General features: G+C 35.4%; 1 protein-coding gene across 6 annotated transcripts in view; it reads left to right on the plus strand.

Moving 5' to 3' along the window:
• The window catches only part of NAALADL2 (N-acetylated alpha-linked acidic dipeptidase like 2), a 1,495,600-nt gene that overhangs the window by 85,307 nt on the left and 1,388,266 nt on the right, over positions 1-22,027 (plus strand). For all 6 annotated transcript variants that reach the window (XM_059922024.1, XM_059922026.1, XM_059922019.1 and 3 more), the window contains one exon: positions 19,459-19,521. The gene's annotated coding sequence lies outside the window, so the exon portion shown is untranslated. The remainder of the gene's footprint in view (positions 1-19,458; positions 19,522-22,027) is intronic.

The following is a 22,027-nucleotide window of genomic DNA, read 5'->3' on the forward strand; positions in this document are numbered from 1 at the left end:
AATTACAGGAAAAAAACTGTAAAAAACACAAACACATGGAGGCTAAACAATACGTTAAAATAACCAAGAGATCACTGAAGAAATCAAAGAGGAAATAAAAAAAAACCTAGAGTCAAATGACAACGAAAACATGACGATCCAAAACCTATGGGATGCAGCAAAAGCAGTTCTAAGAGGGAAGTTTATAGCAATACAAGCCTACCTCAAGAAACAAGTAAAATCTCAAATAAACAAGCTAACCTTACACCTAAAGGAACTAGAGAAAGAAGAACAAACAAAACTCAAAGTTAGTAGAAGGAAAGAAATCATAAAAATCAGAGCAGAAATAAATGATATAGAAACAAAGGAAACAATAGCAAAGATCAATTAAACTAAAATCTGGTTCTTTGAGAAGATAAACAAAATTGATAAACCTTTAGCCAGACTCATGAAGAAAAAGAGGGAGAGGACTCAAACTAATAAAATTAGAAATAAAAAAGGAGAAGTTATAACAGACACTGCAGCAATACAAAACATCCTAAGAGACTACTACAAGCAACTCTATGCCAATAAAATGGATAACCTGGAAGAAATGGACAAATTCTTAGAAATGTATAACCATGACTGAACCAGGAAGAAATAGAAAATATGAACAGACCAATCACAAGTAAAGAAATTGAAACTGTGATTAAAAATCTTCCAACAAACAAAAGTCCAAGACCAGATGGCTTCACAGGTGAATTCTATCATTTAGAGAAGAGCTAACACCCATCTTTCTCAAACTCTTCCAAAAAATTGCAGTGGAAGGAACACTCCCAAACTCATTCTATGAGGCCGCCATCACCCAGATACCAAAACCAGACAAAGATACTACAAAAAAAGAAAAAGACTAATATTACTGATAAATATAGGTGCAAAAATCCTCAACAAAATACTAGCAAACAGAATGGAACAACACATTAAAAGGATCATACGCCCTGATCAATTGGGATTTATCCCAGAAATGCAAGGATTCCTCAATAAACGCAAATCAGTCAGTGTGGTACACCATATTATCAAACTGAAGAATAAAAACCATATGAGCATCTCAGTAGATACAGAAAAAGCTTTTGACAAAATTCACCCATTTATGATAAAAACTCTCCAGAAAGTGGACATAGACCGAATCTACCTCAACATAATAAAGGCCATATATATGACAAACCCACAGCATACACCATTCTAAATGGTGAAGAACTGAAAACATTTCTTCTAAGATCAGGAACAGGACAAGGATGTCCACTCTAGTCAGTATTATTCCACATAGTTTTGGAAGTCCTAGCCACAGCAGTCAGAGAAGAAAAAGAAATAAAAGGAATACAAATTGGAAAAGAAAAAGTAAAACTGACATTGTTTGCAGATGACATGATACTATACATACAGAATCCTAAAGATGCCACCAGAAAAATACTAGGACTAATCAATGAATCTGATAAAGTAGCAGGATACAAAATTAATGCACAGAAATCTCTTGCTTTCCTATACACCAACAACGAAATATCAGAACGAGAAATTAGGGAAACAATCCCTTTCACCATTGCAACAAAAAGAATAGAATACCTAGGAATAAACCTACCTAAGGAGGTAAAAGACCTGTACTCAGAAAACTATAAGACACTGATGGAATCAAGCAAAGATGACACAAATAGATGGAGAGATATACCATGTTCTTGGATTGGAAGAATCAATATTGTGAAAATGACTATGCTACCCAAAGCAATCTACAGATTCAATGCAATCCCTACCAAATTACCAGTGGCATTTTTTACAGAACGAAATCACAAAATCTTAAAATTTGAATGGATACACAAAAGACCCTGAATAGCCAAAGCAATCTTGAGGGAAAAAAACAGAGCTGGATGAATCACACTCCCAGACATCAGACTATACTACAAAGGTACAGTAATCAAGACAATATGGTACTGGCACAAAAACAGTAATATAGATCAATGGAACAGGATAGAAAGCCCAGAGGTAAACCCATGCACCTATGGTCAACTAATCTATGATGAAGGAGGCAAAGATATACAATGGAGAAAATACAGTCTCTTCAACAAGTGGTACTGGGAAAACTGTACAGCCACATGTAAAAGAATGAAATTAGAACACTCCCTAGCACCATACACAAAAATAAACTCAACATGGATTAAAGACCTAAATGTAAGACTAGACACTATAAAACTCTTAGAGGAAACATAGGAAGAACACTCTTTGACATAAATCACAGCAAGATCTTTTTTGACTCACCTCCTAGAGTAATGGAAATAAAACCAAAAATAAACAAATGACACCTAATGAATCTTAAAAGCTTTTACACAGCAAAGGAAACTATAAATAAGATGAAAAGACCACCCTCAGAATGGGAGAAAATATTTGCAGACGAATCAATGGACAAAGGATTAATTTCCAAAATATATAAACAGCTCATGCAGCTCAATATCAAAAAAAACAAACAACCGAATCATAAAATGGGCAGAAGACGTAAATAGACATTTCTCCAAAGAAGAAATACAGATGGCCAAGAGGCACATGAAAAGCTGCTCCACATCGCTAATTATCAGAGAAATGCAAATCAAAGCTACAATGAGGTATCACCTCCCACCAGTTAGAATGGGCATCATCAGAAAATCTATAAACAACAAATGCTGGAGAGGGTGTGGAGAAAAGGGAACCCTCTTTGCACTGTTGGTGGGAATGTAAATTGATACATCCACTATGGAGAACAGTATGGAGGTTCCTTAAACTAAAAATAGAACTACCATATGACCCAGCAATCCCACTACTGGGCATATGCCCTGAGAAAAGCATAATTCAAAGAGATATATGTGCCACAATGTTCACTGCAGCAGTATTTACAATAGCCAGGTTATGGAAGCAACCTAAATGTCTATCAACAGACGAATGGATAAAGAAGAAGTGGTACATATATACAATGGAATATTACTCAGTCATAAAAAGGAACAAAATTGGGTCATTTGTAGAGAGGTGGATGGACCTAGAGACTGTCATACAGAGTGAAGTAAGTCAGAAAGAGGAAAACAAATATCGTATATTCATACATACATGTGAAATTTAGAAACATGGTACAGATGAACCAGTTTGCAAGGCAGAAATAGAGACACATATGTAGAGAAAAACTATATGGACACCAATCGTGGAAAGCAGAGGTGGGGGGGAATGGTGATGGAATGAATTGGGTGATTGGGATTGACATATATACACTAATATATCTAAAATAGATAACTACTAAAAAAACAGCTCCTGTAATAAATATATTTCCTAGAGGGGATGAAAAATTAAAGAAATTTAAAAGCATGTAAAAACATAAAAAAGGAAAAAATTATTTTTTTAAAAGATAGATTAAAAATAACCAGTGTGTATTAGAAATTTAAAAATATAATCATTAAAATTAAAATGGTAATAGAGGAGTTATCAGCTGATTAAACACAGCTGAGGAGATAATTATTAAATTGGAAGATAGAGGCAATGAAATTACGGAGGATGTATGTAACACAGAACACATTGGTTTAAATTTAGAACATCAAAATAAAAATAAAATTCTAAAATGTTTTACAAATAGTAACACTAAGTTAGTTACATTACAGCTCTTAGTATGTGTTTCCATTAAGATCAGTATTTAGCACATTTTACAATGCTTTTTTATCACCCTGGTAGGTTACAGTTCTTTGCAGGGGCAGCTTTTATATCAGGTACTTTATTGATAAATATTATAGGTGTGTGGCCAATTTTTACTGGACAAATAAGTGTTTGGCCAAATTAGAGAAACCTTTCGGGGAAGTAACTGGTGGGAATCAGAGGAATGACAATTGAAAGAAAACCTTAAAGTCTGTAGAGTAGAGTTTAAATTGGATAGAATAGCATTTAATGATGATATTATGTTTGGGGAACCAAATTGGCAGTAGTGGTTTAAAGTTGTCTGAGACTAGTGTGAAACTGTCTCAATACGATGCCTAGAAAGAAATAAGAACGCTTTTTAGTTAAGTTCTAAAACTAGTCTCAGATAACAGTAGACATTGAGCATGGGCAAAAGAGAAAAGAGATGAGAAGAAAGAAATTGTAGAGTAGGAGAAAAGAGCAAAAGAAGTAGCTTAAAATGTGAATAGAGATAAAATGGCAGGTTGAGCCAATTACCTCCTTTGCTACTAGAATATTCCATAGAACATTTATTATTGATTTTCATACTAATCTACAACATTGGCAAACAAAAACACATTTTAGTCGTCATGCTTTCTATACTGTCTCCATCTCTTTTCTCTTACTAGAGTTGTAAATGTTACAGTCCAGGAGCAAGTGCCTCTAAAATATTGACATTGCTTCTTGTCAGTATTCTGATAGCAATCTTATTTTGGTTTATTTAATGGCATTTAGTAATTATATTTTAAATATAGTCTCTATTCAGATAACAGTTATACATCTACCCATTTGACCCACCACTATATACATGAAAGCGAATACTACCTACCCAGAGACACACAGTAGCTCACCTTCTGTTTGCAGACATTTCATTTCTACCTGCTAATCCTACTTTACTAACCAAGAGTTGTTTTTCCTTTGGATTAGTTTGAAGGGCTTCCTATGAAATTATTGATTGAACAAAGATGATAAAAACTGATCTGTATACTGCTGTCTAATAAAAGTGGTTTATTTTTTATATTATCTTTGCTTAAAACCAGAGGTATATATAATTTTGAACAACCTCTTTGATAAGAGGTTAAGTCAACCTCTTAAGTCATGTCTATAATGTTGTTATACATCCAAAGAACAGCAATTTCTTTATGAAATTTGAGAAAAAAAATCAAGAAATGAATAAATTTGAAAGCCTAATATTGAACAATATTATTACAACATTTAAATTGTTCCTTAAGTTATTAAAAAATAAATGTAAATTGAAGCTACAATGAGGTACCACCTTACACAGGTCAGAATGGCCATCACTAAAAAGTCTACAAATAACAAATGCTGCAGAGGGTGTGGAGAAAAGGGAACTCTCTTACTCTGTTGGTGGGAATGTAAATTGGTGCAGCACTATGGAAAACAGTATGGAGGTTCCTTAAAAAACTTAAAATAGACTTGCCATATGATCCAGCAATCCTACTCCTGGGCATATATCTGGACAAAACTATAATTTGAAAAGATACATGTAGCCCTATGTTCATAGCAGCACTATTTACAATAGCCAAGACATGAAAGCAACCTAAATGTCCATCAACAGATGAATGGATATATACAAAGGAATACTACTTGGCCATTAAAAAGAATGAAATAATGCCTTTTGCAGCAACATGGGTGGACCTAGAGATTATCATACTGAGTGAAGTTGTCAAACAGAGAAAAACATATATCATATATCACCACTTATGTGTGGAATCTAAAATATGACACAAATGAACTTATTTATAAAACAGAAACAGGACTTCCCTGGTGGCGCAGTGGTTGAGAATCTGCCTGCCAATGCAGGGGACATGGGTTCGAGCCCTGGTCTGGGAAGATCCCACATGCCGCGGAGCGACAAGGCCCGTGAGCCACAATTGCTGAGCCTGCGTGTCTGGAGCCTGTGCTCCGCAACAAGAGAGGCCGCGATAGTGAGAGGCCCACGCACCGTGATGAAGAGTGGCCCCCACTTGCTGCAACTAGAGAAAGCCCTTGCACAGAAACGAAGACCCGACACAGCCATAAATAAATAAATAAATAAAATTTCTAAAAAAAACCAGAATCAGACTCATAGACATAGAAAACACAATTATGGTTACCAAAGCGGAACGGGGGGTGGGGGGAGGGCTAAATTAGGAGTTTGGGACTGCAGATACAAACTATCGTACATAAACAACAAGTTCCTGCTGAATGCCACAGGGAAGTATATTCAATCTCCTGTAATAAACGATAATGGAAAAGAATATGAAAAAGAAAACTGGATATAAAACTGAATCACTTTGCTGCACACCAGAAACTAACACAACATTGTAAATCAACTATACTTTAATTGAAAAAATTAAAAATAAAATAAATGAATTAATTTTGAAAGTTCCTTTGCTATAGTTACTTCTAAAATTAATTTTTAAATGGGTGTGATTTTCCTGTAGTAAAATACACATGCTTTCAATGTATCTTGTGATGTTAAGTTTTTCTTTCAACCGGCAAGTTAGTTTTAATTTTATTTTCTATATTATTATTAGAGAAAATGAACAAACTTTCATATTCTGATTAAGACTTGGATTTATAGAGTTTTTGGGGGGGGGATTGTTCCTATTTATGTATCATCTACTGATTATTAAATGTTACATGAGGGACTGCTTGTCTGTGCCAGTGAAACGTTCTTTTGCCAGAAGAAAGCATTATGTACTTCCATCTTTAATTGCAGTACTTCTAGAACAATTATCCTAGCAGTTCCTTTTCATAATCTTAGAATTATATTTGCTTATTAGAGTTAATTGAAAATAGTGTTGATACATATATTAGGATGTTTTTCTGGTATGGTAATATAACATGGCAAATATTTCTGCTTTACCGTGGATATTCTGTTTTTTCTTAATCAGTTTAAAAAAATTCTACCTCCCCCCCAAAAAAACAAAAACAAAATAGACTTAAAAAAATTATACCTGAAGAAAATCTAGATGAGGTATTTAGCTAATGAGTAGCTGATTTTGTTTTTGATTAGTTTTAAGAAGTTTTAAATTCAAGTTGAACTTTGAAAAGAGAAGACGTTTGTTTTAGTTATAAGACCAAATTGGTACCAAGTGATATGGCACCAAGCTAAATAAATACCTTGTGATTACTCCTTGATTGATGGTACAATGGATTATTATTCTATTAACTTGCTCATGTCCTTCTATATGTTTCTTTCAGTATTTTGTAGTATGTTTCTGTCACTCACTGATTTCCTCCTGAAACCAGAATGTTATTAAAAAAATTACTCAAACTCAAATGCCTTAGAGCCCATGTAGGTAAGATAGATGAATGAAGTGTAAAGATGATCTCTGGTAACTAACAAAAGGCCTTTATGCTGGTGAGAAAGTAGGGAGTGTGGGGACTCGAGAAACCTGGAGAGTATGTGCTCTATTTAAGGACAGTCGTCACTAACCAACTTCACCCAGTTTTTACTATGTGGGTATGATGGCCCAGGGTTGCCAAATCTTCCAGTTTTCTGGAGAAGCTAAAAATCTGGATGTGTGTGTTTAATTTCCTGATCTTTGAAGTTTGGCAAATAACTTTTAAAAAACATTGTATGGACCAACACCTTGTATGGACCATCTTTATGCAAGATGATTTTTAAAAACATTTTTGATTCCCAACTTTTTAAACCTATCTAAAAATAAACCAGACCCAAGTTTGACAGTTTGGATGACAAAGGCTGTTTAGAGACCATCTCTCTCTCTCCCTTCAACATCTCTGAGTCCCTCTCCTTTCTTGTATTTCCACCTGGTGTGCTGTACTGTCCTTATTCCACCAAACCAGTGAATACACAAGCCCAGTTAATTCTACCTCCTTAATAGCTTTCATTTCTATTCACTTGACATTCATCTCCACTAGTTGACATCCATCTCCATATCCACCTCAACTACTTAGTTGAGTCCACCATCATCTTTCATCTCATTAATGACACTGTTTCCTAACTAGTCTCTCCTCTTTTAATCTTTCCGAATCCATTCCTCACACTCGAAACAGAGGAATGACCTAACTATAAAGTAAATCACAGCCCTACTTCAGATCTTTCAAGGATTCTCCATTAACCTGAGAATAAAATCTAATCATCTTAACATGACCCGCAAGGCCCTTTATTATCTGGTCTTTGGTTACAGGTCTAACTTTACCTCATGCCATTCCTCTTCATATTTTATGCTGTAGTCAGGTTGAATTCCTTCAACATTTATATTTTTTCTTGTTTATGGGCCTTTGTATATGTGGTCGTCCATCCCAGGCCTCTTCCCCTTACCCATTCTGCAGCAAATTGATGTGTGAAGGAGAGGATGGGTAAAGCATAAGAAAGTTCAGATCTATTCTAATTGCACTGAGCACATGGTAGTCCCAGTTGCCTTTTCAAAGACCTGGTCAACTTTTTAAGAAAGCTGAAGTAGCAGCCCTTACATGATAAGTCTCTTTGTATTCTGGGTTTTTTCAAGATAAAGGCTCAGTGATTTGAGTTATCCAGAGTATGAAAAGCTCTGACATTACAAAGGTATGCCATAAAATTATTTGAGTCAGCAAGTTATCTCTCTCCCTGTCTATTTGTGTTTATCTCTCTGTCTCCATCTCTTTCTCACACACACATTCACACACCCCACCTATAAGACAGGCATATCAAACAAAAAGTATTAACGAGAGTTTTATTAGAATCAATAATCCTGACTCAAACCAACATTCGGAGCGTATGCTCAGTATACAGATTTTATATTCTTAAACATGGAGATAACATTTTCAGAGGAAATTATTTTTTTCATAAGTCTTTGAAACATAAGATTATTCAAAAGCTTCACCGTTAAGATCAAGGTTAGCCCTTGGCATAGTTGTTTAAAAGAGTGAATGAATGAGTGAAGGGTGGTGGTCTTTGGGGTTTTTTTTTTTGCCTGTTTGTGTGTGTGTGTGTGTGTGTGTGTTTTGGTGCTTCCTGTCTTTCTTTCATTGTCCTTCTCTTACCCTCTTGTTTTCAATATATCAATACCTTTCAGAGAAATTCCACATACAGTGGCATTCTCTGTGTCCCACAGGGTACAATGGAATCATTATCTTATGCGTCCTCTACTTTGTCCCAGTATTAGTAGAGCTAGTGGTTGAATGGACTATTTTGGTAGTCATATAACACTAACCAGGAGCTTAGAGATGACTAACTGAAATGAGGGTAATCATCAGTTAAATCCGTTACACCTGTAATCTGCCTTCGCTGATCAAGCTTGCTTTAATTGTTGCTACAAAAGACTTGCAGGTCCTCCAAGCGTCACAGAGCCTGAACAAGATGTTCTGCCCGAGTTGCTGTCCAGAAACTTGGAGTCAGCTGTGTCCAGTTTGAGCTAAAGCTGGTTAAGACTGGTTGGGATCACCAGTCCTCCGACTGGGCATGCACCGATGTCCGCTCGGTGACCTTTCGACATCAGAGAGCTGAAAACTCCACCCTAACAATAATTACCTCAGCTTTTTCTTGCCTCTAATCACTTTTCCTCACACTCCCCACCTCAGCTCTATCCCATAAATAGCCCAGTCCCCTTGCCTTCAGGGGTATGTATTTGAGATTTGTTCTCTCATCTCCTCACTTGGCTGCTTTGTGAATAAAACTTTTGTCTGCTGCAAACCTGGGCATCTCAGTGTGTGGCTTGCTGCTCGTCAGGCAAACGGACCTGATTCGGTAATGTAACCTTGTTATATGATGAAACTGATGTTTAACAAACTCTCATTTGTTTTATTAAAAATACTTAAACAATGGCAGCATCATTGGAATAAATGTAGAATTTCCCATGAGGAAAGCACATCGTTTATATTCTGGTTATACTTAATACAAATTCTTATACTCATAACTCATTCTGTCATTTCAGTATAATTTTGGCTTAATTCACATAAATTTTCTATAAAAGCAAAGATCAAGGATAGTCACCTAATGGAGTGTTCTGAAATTTTTTCTGCATGTCTTATACAAGTGCTCTTTGTTTAAGCTTTCCTGTGACAAAGATGTAATAGGTGGTTTAAGTTTGAAAACAGAACCTAAGACAGGATGACAACAGTGGAGTGACGGGAAAAAAAACTTCTCTGTACCAGCTGGATGAATTGAAAACAGATGAAAGATAAATTCTGCCTCGTGGGATTTGCTGCCTGCTGGAACTAATCACATTAACTCTAACCCACCTGAGGCTTCACGCTGTTTATCTCATCTGTGGGAAAATGTCTTTTTCCTTATTTATGACTTTGCTATTCATATATTGTCAGGTCATTGCCAACTTGTGCTTAAATATAACCTAATTATGTGTCTTATTGTTTTAGTAATCATAATCATATGGTTCTGTAACATTATTTTGCTTTTTCCTCCTTTTAAAATTCAGTTTGTGAACAGAGTAGAACAAGTCCAATAGTTACTTTATTATCTTTTTTGAGGTATAAGTGACATAACAATTGATATAACATTATAATAGTTCCAGGTGTACAATTTAATGATTTGATATTTGTATGTATTACAAAGTGATCACTACAATAAGGCCAGTTAACATCCGTTCACCATACATAGTTGCAAACATTTTTTTTCTTGTGAGAACTTTCAAGGTCCACTCTCCCAGTTACTTTCAAATATGCAATACAGTATTATTTACCATGGCCACCGTGATGTGCATATATTCCCCATGACTTATTCATTTCATAATTGGAAATTTGTACCTTTTAACCCTGTTATCTATCTCCCTCCACCCCCCCCCCCCACCCCGCCCTCAGGTAACAACCAACCTATTCTCTATATCCATGTGCTCAGGGTTTTTTTAGGTTTTTTTTTAGATTCTACATATAAGTGAGATCATGTGGTACTTGTCTTTCTCTTTCTGACGTGTTTCACTTAGCATAATACGCTTAAGGTCCATCTATGTTGTTGCAAATGGCAAGATTTCTTTCTTTTCCTAGGCTGAAAAATATTCTAGTGTGTGTCTGTCCGGGGGGCACATTTTTAACATCTATTCATCTCTTGCTGGCCACAAGTTGTTTCCCGGTCTTGGCGATTATAAACAGTACTGGAGTGAAGATGAGGGTACATATATCTTTTGGCATTAGTGTTTTTGTTTTCTTGGCATAAATGCCCAAAAGTGGAATTGCTGGGTCATATGGTAGTTCTTTTTTTAAATTTTTGTTACTTCCATTCTGTTTGCCATAGTGGCTGCACCAATTTATATTCCTACCAACAGAGCACAAGTGTTTGTTCCCCTTTCTCTACATCCTCACCAACACTTGTTATTTCTTGTCTTTTTGATTATTGCCACTCTAATGGGAGTGAAGTGATAGCTCGTAATTTTGCTTTGCATTTCCTTGATGATTAGTGATGCTGAGCATCTTTTCATGTGCCTTTGGCCATTTGTATGTCTTCTTTGGAAAATGTATATTCAGACAATTCTCTTAAGAGAAAATTACAAAAGAATTTTTTTTCTTTGAATATAGTTTGTCTCTTTATTTCTTCCTTTTTTGTCTTTCTCTTTTTTCCCTCCTTTGAGTTAACAAAAGCTCCTTGAAACATGATCTGCTTCTTTATGTTTGTTTGCAATGTTACATAATTAATAGCATCATATGTTAAAAATTTTACTGGAGTATGATTTAACTACATTAAAATACGATTGTCACTACCTCCTCATTTAATGATGAAGACATCAGATGGCATCCAATACAATTCTATCTTTGGTGTATCAAGGGACACATAGAGATAAAATGATATTTTTATGGTACATTAGGAAAAATGGATGAAGTGGCTTTAAACTGGAAATAAGCATATGTTCGTAGGAGGGGCTGTTCAGCCTGCCTGGCCTTGTAAGCCTTGCTGAAGACTGAAGGAATTGTCAAAACATACTGTAGCCATAGACAAGGTAGGAAGCTCTGTGAATTGAAATAATGTCTTAACAGTCGTATACATGTAATGTCTTCAGATGAAAGTGAAAAATTCAGTCAGTCTTCTAGAGAGTTTGTCTTTATGACTAACCACAACTGGTTTTTTTTTTTTTCTAATAAAGTTTAGTACATGGTAGATAATCAGTAAATTTTGAGAAACCCCAAGTTATATAGACAGGCCATTCAAATGTTTGGATACATTTTTAACTTTTTATCCAGATGCCTGTTATCTTTTAACATACTATTTGACACTTCCATATTTAAAATGAATAAAACCCTGAATGATAGTAGCAGCTACCATTTTGGGGGCACCCACTATGTATCAGGCCCTCATGAGATCATTTAATCCTCATAACATCTCTGAAAAACAATCCTGATTTGTATCCTCATTTTATGTAAGAGGATTCTGAGTTTCCTAAATTTTAAGCAAGTAATCAAAAAAGTAGTGGAGCAAGGTTTTAAACAGGCTGATCAGATTCCAAAGCCTGAAATAAATGTGGTTGCCATGTCTCTAAGGAGGATTACTGACCTGTAGCATTTGTTGAATAAATGACGTTTATTCTCTCACTTTCTACCACTTTTGGTTGTACTTCTCTGCATTCACCTCCATCTCTTATTTCATCATCCTCTTTGTCAGTGGTGATGTTTCCCAGAGTGTAGGGCAGACTGGCTGTGCCAGGAGACTAGCATTCCTGTGCAGACACTGAATCAAGGCCTTGACCGCATTAGCACTGGGAGCCAAGAACACCTGCTTTCAAATCCTAGCTCTGCTTCTTAGTAGCCCTGTGGTTTTGGACAAGCACAGTTTCTTCATCATTGTATAATGAGAGTAATAATAGTACCTGAATTTTTATATAGGGTTGTTTGAGTATTAAATAATTTAATAAATGTATAACACTTGACATATTGCCTGGCATATAATAATATTAGCTATTATTATTTGTGATTACATCATGATCACTTTTCATAACTTTTCTAAAGGAAACAATATTAGAGGAAAAGGAAATTTTAGTTAGTCGAATTTTTAAATGGCTAGCTCGTGTTTAGCAATTGCATTTTGTAACACTGAAATTTTTTATTAGTGTTTTATCACTGAAATAATTGAGAGCCATATTACAACATTTCTGTTCAGAATTTTGAATGTGTTGTGGTACATTTCATGATGGAGGATGGAACGAAAGGAGTAAATTGCTATGATGCTTCAGGGTACTTGTACTTATTTAATAATTTTCTTCAACCTTATGATGTAGTGAAATACTGATTTCTAGGAAAAGTAGAAAATTGGGGCACATCTGAGTGATAGAAAAAAGTCTTTTATTTTTATTTAAAAATGTAATTAAGCTTTTAATTGTAAAAATTTCTTTCTTTTTTTTTTTTAAATTATTTATTTATTTATTTATTTATGGCTGTGTTTGGTCTTCGTTTCTGTGCCGAGGGCTTTCTCTAGTTGTGGCAAGCGGGGGCCACTCTTCATCGCGGTGCGTGGGCCTCTCACTATCGCGGCCTCTCTTGTTGCGGAGCACAGGCTCCAGACACGCAGGCTCAGCAATTGTGGGTCACGGGCCTAGTTGCTCCGCGGCATGTGGGATCCTCCCAGACCAGGGCTCGAACCCGTGTCCCTTGCATTGGCAGGCAGATTCTCAACCACTGTGCCACCAGGGAAGCCCTAATTGTAAAAATTTGATATGTAGACTGTCATCTTATAGCTATCTCAGTTGCCAAGGAAATTCAATAACAGGAAGCTTAGGAAGAGCTTTATCTAGTTGACAGGTTCTAAAGAATCTGTCCTAATGGAGGGAGGAATTTTCATGGAAAATGTGGAACAATGATCAATAAAATCATCCATCATAGTTTATTGAAATTACATTCAAATATAAGTGTTTTTGGTGTTCTGAATTCCAGGGTGTATCTACAAAAAATTCTACCTGGCCTGTCCCTTTCTTGCTTTCTATTCCATATTGAAAATGGCATGCATAACTTCTCAATGATGAACTTGACTGGGAATTGTCAAGTTATGCCCCCCAGCTGTTTTCAAAAATAAAGTTTTATTTGAACACACACAACCATGCAAATTTGTTTACATACTGTCTATGGCTTCTGCACATTGGAACAGCAAAACTGAATAGTTGCAACAGAGACCATATGTTCAGCAAAGCCAAAAATATTTATGATATGGACCTTTACAGAAAAAAGTTTGCCAATCCCTGAAGTAGACAGAGCTAAATACACACATGAGAGTTTATTCCAACTTGATGTTTCTTACTTTCTCTGCAGGAAAGATTAACTCTCCCCACTAGGTTTTCCTAAGAGCATCAATAGTATCGATTAAATATGGCTACTGTTTCATGTGTTAGTCTTTTCCTTTCCTTTAGATTATAAACTCCCATAGCATGTTTAGAATTATAGGGATAGCCTTTTATAAATTACAAAATATCACAAACATAGAAAATAGGAAATGTGACTATTAAAATATTGAATGGGACAACTGATTCATCTCATATGATCACCTTATTTTGTGAAACTATTAACTAATTTGTTGAAGAAATTGAAGTTAAACACATTGATTTATATAGTTCATGTGACTTGAAAAAAAGATGTAAGATTATGGGTATTAAAAAGCATTAAACAAGCTATCATGAAATAGTGTCATTAAAAATCTATTAATTGATGTTTGAGTTTATTTGGCCTTGTTTGTTTGCATGTTGCATTTCTCAATATGCTTCACTGATTTTCATCACATTCTCTTGCACTTTTACTCATTGAATTCTAGCCTTTTTAGTCATTTCCATGACTTTCTGCATATTTTTTGTATTATTTTAGTTTTCTCTTAGAGTCCAGAATTGAGATCAGCTCTCAAAAAGTACTCTGATTAGTGTGGGATTAATCTCTAACCCATCTTATAAAGAGGCATGGTCTGTCATCATTATCATCAGCAAATAAAATCCATGTAAAGGCCACCTCCCTGAAGTCTCACTTATCTTTTTAAAAGTAAATTTGAATAAATACTGGTAATAGAATTTACGGGGAGCAGAATCCAGTGAGAGAATTCTCTGTAAGGATTTTAGAACTTCATATAGTTCATTTGCAGGTAGGTACAGTTTTCCTGCTCTGGGGAGATGATGCTGATTATTTAAAAATCAGAGATGAAAACAAGAAACCCCTAAGCAAAATGTTTATTTGCTTTTTGGTAAACTTGATTCTGTTTTGTAAACATTGAAACATGGATTTTATGAGTGATAGTATTAAAATTTATACTCCCTCTAGAGCATGTTGTTAATCATTATTGCTCTGCTGGGCCTCAGGATTACTTGTCTGCATTGTAATACAATTTTCCTTAATAGTTACAATTGAAATACCAGTGGTTCTTAACACACCTCATATATTTCTATCAATGAAATGAAATTCACAAGAAATAAGAGCTTGCCTCCAGAAATAAACTTCAAAATACTAAATTCCTCTCAAAAATTTGTAAAACTTTTTAAGACCAATGTTGATTTTTGTACTTGTGAAATAAAATATCTGATCCTAATGGTTGTATTTTAGTGCTCCAAAAGATAAATTCATTATCTAAGGATAGTTAGAGCATAAATAAAAAAAAGAGAGCAAACAATAGGTACTTCATTTATAATTTAGTTCAGTGCACCAGACATTTATTATGTCTCTACTTTGTGAAAGTCCCTGCAGAGATGATGGTCAGGTACTTATCTTTGGAGGAGGAGGATTGAAAACAGACATTAGCACCTATAATATTTTAGAGCGTGCAGATCCACTACTATGACTTTAGAAACTCCCATCTTTTGTAGAGAGGAAAAGATACCAGAAATGGAACTTGGAGCTCCAGATGAAGTTCAGGAAAACATACTACACTTTTGAGACTCTTTCTTACTCTTATTAAGTACTAGTAGCTGTCAGGAACTGTGTTAAGAGCAGGCTTGAGGGGTGGAAGCAAACCTGTGTCCTCTACAAAGCAATAAGTGATCCAGAGATACAGATTTGACCCTGAACTAAAGTCACCCATGAGATTTTCAGCTCTGCCAAGTTCTTAGCGCTATCGAGAAGTCAGTCTTATTAATATTTTGAGTAGAAAAGGAAAGTTGCATACAGAGCTTGCCTAAATTTGGTAGTAGCAGGGACAAAGACCCTTTCTGGAGGAGCTCTCCCACCTGAATCAAATTCATTTATTGTGTTCTGTTGTGATTCAAAGAGTAAAAGGCAGCGCAGCATTGGTCTCAGGGGCTCGTAGAATAATGAGGGAGATAAAAGATACATTGAGGTTTCCCAAACTACTGAGGGAAAATTGGTTCAAGTGCCCATTTCACACCCTGATCTATTCTGAGGAGGGGAATGTTCTCAGAATTTCTGTCTTTTTTTTTTTTTTGCCCAGCACTGTTTTCCTCCTTCTTCATGGAACCCACTTAGTTTCAGCTTTTTAAACTCACTTGGTCCTGCACCAGAACTATATCCCCTATTGGCTTTCACAAGAAATCCATCACATTAAGCATACCATGACAGTTGTAAGTTTGTAAATTAGTTGGAGATTTGGTGGGTTGTGTGGGAAGAGATCACATCACGGAGCTCTCCACCAGCCCTACTTCCTGTTTTCCCCTGGCCCATCCTCTCTGCTGGCTCCCAAAAGCTAAGACTCCTAATACATGTTGCTGTCTTCTTTATCTAGCAAATACCACCTGCCAAGGGTAGTCTAGTTTCCTCCCTTCCCACAAAAGTGCTGGTGATTTTTTTATTGTTGAATAAATAATAACAGAAATTGCAGATGAGATAGAGAGAGAAAGCAACGCAAAAGAATTTGGAGAGTTTGGAAGTAACCAGATTTTAAAGTGGCAAATTGGAGCATGGTGATTACAGTGTGTGCCACTTTAAAACTCCATAGTAGATCTTGGAACAAATTCCTTTTAATCTCATTCCAACTGTGTGGTTGACAGTAAAGCATCATTCCAAAATATCCCTTGTATTCTTTGAGTCAGGAAATTACTGCTCTAGTAAAAGAGAGGACATTTTGGAAGCAAAATTATAATACGGACTTTTGACAGTAAGACATACAACTTGCAAGGAATGCAAGTTATACATAGAATCAATTAAAAGGAAAAACGCAGTTATTAGGAAATGATGGGATTATTGTGGTTAGATATTAAAAAACTCATTTTCTCTACTTTAGGCACCATGTGGTTGGCAATAACTTTAAAAAGCAAATACATGCATGTATTTGTACATATTGTATAAAAATATATTTAATATTGTACATTATGTGTGTATGGAAAAATTAGAACAGATTAGTACTTCTGAAAAATATTTGAATGATAGGATCTGCTATTAAATTTCTTATGTCTGTTACAACACACTCTTTCTTAGTAAAACTAAGTGCTATAAAGCCACTGAAGTAAAACTGACACTATTTAGTTTTTAAGAAAAATTGACATTTTTCACCAATTGTTTTAGTTCATAAGGATTTCAAAATATAAACAATGAAAGATATTTTTGAGCTAAACTTAGGCTTGGGATATAGCTTTTTTCTTGTTTAATATTTTTTTGGGATGCTATGTAAATCAAAGCGCTCTGATGCTGTTTGAATTTATTTTACATAATTCCAGAAGTGGGACAAGTTAATTCAGCAGCTGAATGACATTGCCACAGAATCTGTTTCTACCCTTCTGCTCTGCCATTCTCAAGATGTTAGCTATATCCTCAGATTAACTTCCTCCATGCTGTCAAGATGACTAAAGCAGTTCTAGGCATCGTATCCATATACAACAGCAGAAGAAGCATTTTGTTAGGAGGGTGGAAAACTTTGCTAGAATCCCCCAGAATACGTTTCCTTGCATATTGTTGGCTAGATATGGATAACATATATACCCTTAAATCAATTCCTGGCGAAGGAAATGGGTTCACTACGATTGGCTGAGTCTAATCAGGTTGGCCTGAACCTGGGCATAAGTCATCCTCCCCAGAGTCGCTTGGGGAAAAAAGACACCTAAGATGAATCAGGGCTCTGCCTAGCAAAAAAGAGGAAACAATGGTTTGTATAGGAAGCCAGTAGTGTCTATTGGAGAAACAAAGCATCAGACTTTAAGCTAGCGGTTCTAAACCCTAGCTGCACGTTAGAATTACCTGGAGAGCTTTTAAAACATATGTTAATTTAATTGTGCTGGGTTGCACATAGATATTATCAATAGCATTTTATAAAAATCCTCCTGGTGATTTTAAGGTATAGCTAAGTTTAAGAACCACTGCTCTAGGTAAACTGAGGATAGAATAAGGCAACAAAACCCTTCATGAGTCTGCACACATTTAACTGCTCAAGCAGTTCTCCATCTCTGCTGAGCAGTACCTAAGAATTAATTAGCGGCCAGCAGGGTAAGGTTACCAACACAAAATCTTAGACCACAGTTAATTTGCCAACGTGAAATGATGCTCACTGCCATAGTCATTGCACATTTTCCAAGAACGTATGATTTTGGGGTGCTTAAATACCCAGACAGCCTTCATAGCCAAGCCGAGATGGGGTTTTATGTAAAGGTAGGAACGTTAGTCCCAGTTTTGTAATGAGAGAACTGAGTTGCAAAGAGGCTGTTACTGGAAGAGAGATAGAACTGAAGGTCTTATCTTAGTCTCCTGAAGCCACGATTTCCTCCTTTTACTTATTTATTGTTGCTACTTTTGTTCTTGTTTTATTTGAGACAGATGTCATTTGTTTTGGTCAAAGTAAAGCTTCATAATTATAACAGCTACCCTTTATTAACAGCATATTTTGAGCCACGAACTGTGCTAGGTGCTTTATTCCTGCCCCAACATTTGTTTAATCGCTACAGAAATCACATGCAGTAAATAGTACTAACTCTACTTCATAGAAAAGGATATTGGAACCCAGAGAGTTTGATACTTCTCCGAGGTCTCATAATTAGTTCATTTCTCTGGGATCTAGACTTTGAACCCATAATGCAGTGAAATGCCAAAATGCATTTTGCTATGCACAGAGATTTGATTTTGTGCAACTTACCAGTTCAGCAACTACCTATTGGTTGACTAATAGGTGGTAGGTGCTGGGCTAGACCTGAGTTGGATTGCATTTTCCTTGCACAGTATAATTTACATTTTTTTTTAGAAATGGGTTTAGGCCAGTTGCTTTGCACCAAGCACTTAACATATGATCAAAGAATAATTAAATGAAGAAATGACGTGGAATCTTCATTAAGACTGCTTAATTTGGAGTTGCTCAAATTTTAAAGACTAGTGAAACTACCTTGGCAATAATTTCCTTTTCCAGAGGAACTTATTAAAATACAGAAAGTAAAGCCTTTAAATATGTAGCTTATATTATACTCCCTGATATTTCCAAACAAATACTGAGTTACTGGAGAGTGTGTCTTGAGTTATTCAGTCACACTCCATATTACTGTTTTTTAATAAAAACAGTACTCTTTTAATAAGAGACATAATTGGTCTGTATGGCTGACATTTATTCAGTTACTTGCTTTAGAATGTGTTCTTCTAATTGAAAGTTAAGAGGAAAATAAACTGAGCGATGGCTATTAAGGACTCACTGGTTGAGTTTTCACAGAGATAACATTTTCCAAATTACTGAGTTATGATATTGAAAATGAAGGGCAGGCTCCTTGTTGGGGGAAAGTGTTAGAATAGCCCTAATGCAGAATCTCATTAAAGCAACTGTCAGGATTCCTCTATTTTACCGTCACCTCCCCTATTCTGTAAGAAGCAACTGTCATTTTGAGTGAGTGTACTGCCAAAGGGGCATTTACAAATAAATGAAAAATGTCACAACTGATTTCACTCCTTCCAGGATACTGTGTGTCAGCTTTGTCACAAACTGTCTTTGTTATTCTGTTTTAGATCTCCCAGCTGGACATTGGAAATAGCTTTTGATGGTTTAGGGCCTCTTTCACTTGACCCCAGGTAAGCCCTCTATTGGTGACCTTTTATAAATATTTGTAAAACAGTTTGAGCAGTGAGAGAGTATAAAAACATTTTTCCCTCTTTCTCTCTGTGACTGCTGTTTTTGTCAAAAAGCATTTCAATGTCAATATCGTTTACTTGCATTTTTGGACATTAGAGAGAATAATTCCGTGCCCTACAGAGCATCGTAAAATTATACAATTATAATTCACATTCTCTTCCCTAATGTGATGGTTTGTTATTATCATACTTAACCTAATAATAATTCTAATAACAATTACTTGAAAAGAAGATATATGATTATGCTTTTCCTGTATTTTGAAATAGGTGTCCAAATTTTTTATCACTCTTTCTTTATAATATTATCTTGGATATATGTCTTTCATATGATTTATATATACCATTACTGATACACATTCATTATTGCCATCACCATAAACCAGTCCACCAGCACTACTGCCATCATGCTGACATTAGTGAGCACTTACTCTGAGCCATATGCTGTATGAATTAGCAATATGAATTAGCTTATATGAATGTATCACAGTGGTATTTGAATCCTAAGTTAATATGGATTTGAAAAAAAAGCAACTAATTAGAAATTGCTAACAGTTGTTACTTTTAGAGTGGGTATTAAATTAAAGTAAATCTTCATATAATTATACTTTAAGAGATTTTAATCAGTATAATTAGTTGTAGATTATGGATCATTTGGGATTATTTAGCTTTCTACTTGAAAGATAATGGAATGGACCAATTAGGAATATTCTGTTTCTCTTGAAAAATAGAAGTTGAAGCAATTCACTCATTCGTGCAACAAATATTTATTGAGCACCTATTAAGTGGGAGCCATTTTACACTGAGGACATGATGGTGGAAGAATATGTATCTATTTCTCAGGGGCTTACAGTCTAGTGGCAAACGGTCAAGAACAGGCAAGTACACCATCATGTGATGAGTGAAAACAGTAGGGATAAGCATGGGGTACAAAGTGAGAAATGAGGTGGGCATCTAAGCCAGACTAGAGATAAATGCTCAAGGAGGGAAGTGGCAGAGGAAGGTGGAAAAATATTAAATTTTGGTTACAAAGTAGTTATGGTGTCTGAAGTGTAGTGTTTAAGATAGGGAGGTGTGCCTAAAGAATTCAGGAAGGGGCACATCATGAATGTCCTTCTGAACTATATCAAGGAATTCAGATATAACTGTAAACAGTAGCAGTTAAACTGGAAAGACTTCATCTGATACTGAACATTTTCTTCAAACCAGGCTGATGAAATTCTCACAGGGCCAGCTTCCTATATCTAATAACCAGGCAGGCAGGCCATTCTTCCTCCTTCACACCTACATAAATAGAATATATTTCCTAGACTATAACATCTTTGTGAGCAAGGACCTGGGCTGATGCACCTTGTTTTCCCAGGATCTGTTGCAGTATTTTGCACATAGCAGGCTCTTGGTGTTTGTGGTGTGGGATGACAGGATCAAATGTAAAATCTGGGGAATGGATAGATTGACCCAACAGAGGGTCCCCACAGAGACTGACTACTTAAAGCCATATACTCCTCTTTCCCTGATCAGTTGTCACAAATGGCAAAACTGCTTTCTGCATCTCCTCTTGACTTTTAGATTCATAGTAAGGGGACTCCATCAAAATCAATATGAAATGCAATTTTTAAAATAAACAATAATGTTTCAACTTATAAGTGAAAAAATGTATGTCAATAAATTCTCTTTAAAGACATAAAAAAGGTTTGAAGAAAGCTAAGAGTAAGTGAAGAAAATGATTTTTAGCAAAAGAAGAAATAGCCAATATATCCAAGTTTTATTTATTTGAACTCTAGAAAATTGTATAGTCAATATACATTATAAAAGTTTCCTTTTGTAATGAGAGATGATAACTATCATTAAATTAATCATGTAAGATAATGTATCAAGAAGATAAAGTGTACTTGTTTTGTAAGAAAAACTAATGAGGGGTCTTTAAAAAATATGGTGATTTACAAATCACAAAATTACTTTACTGGTGTATATTATTGTATAGTATGGACACTTTGGGTTCAGTTATAAAAAACTTACCATTGTAAAGTTTTCCATTCTAGAGACTTTGCTTTGACCATCTTTTCTGGAGCTATTCCTTTAAAATATGCTGTCTTATGGTCACCTTGCTGCCAGATTGGGCTTGAAACCCATGGAGCATTTCTGTGATTTTTTTTTTTGGTATGGCCACATAAAATTCTGGAAAGACTAAGGCACCCACCCAAGGCTACACAGAGTAGGATATCAGCTCTCATGTGATATTTTAGTGACCTAAGGATAGACACAAACTGGAAGTTTCAATAAACTCGATAATTTTAGGACATTTAAAATATTTTTTTCCAAACTGAAAATAACGTTTAAAAAATATAAAACCTAAACTATATATATATATATATATATATATATATATATATATATATAGCAATAAAGAAAATATGAACAAGGATACCAAGTTGCACACAGAATCTCT

This window comes from Balaenoptera ricei, chromosome 4 (assembly GCF_028023285.1).
Source record: "Balaenoptera ricei isolate mBalRic1 chromosome 4, mBalRic1.hap2, whole genome shotgun sequence".
In the NCBI taxonomy this organism is placed as follows: Eukaryota; Metazoa; Chordata; class Mammalia; order Artiodactyla; family Balaenopteridae; genus Balaenoptera; species Balaenoptera ricei.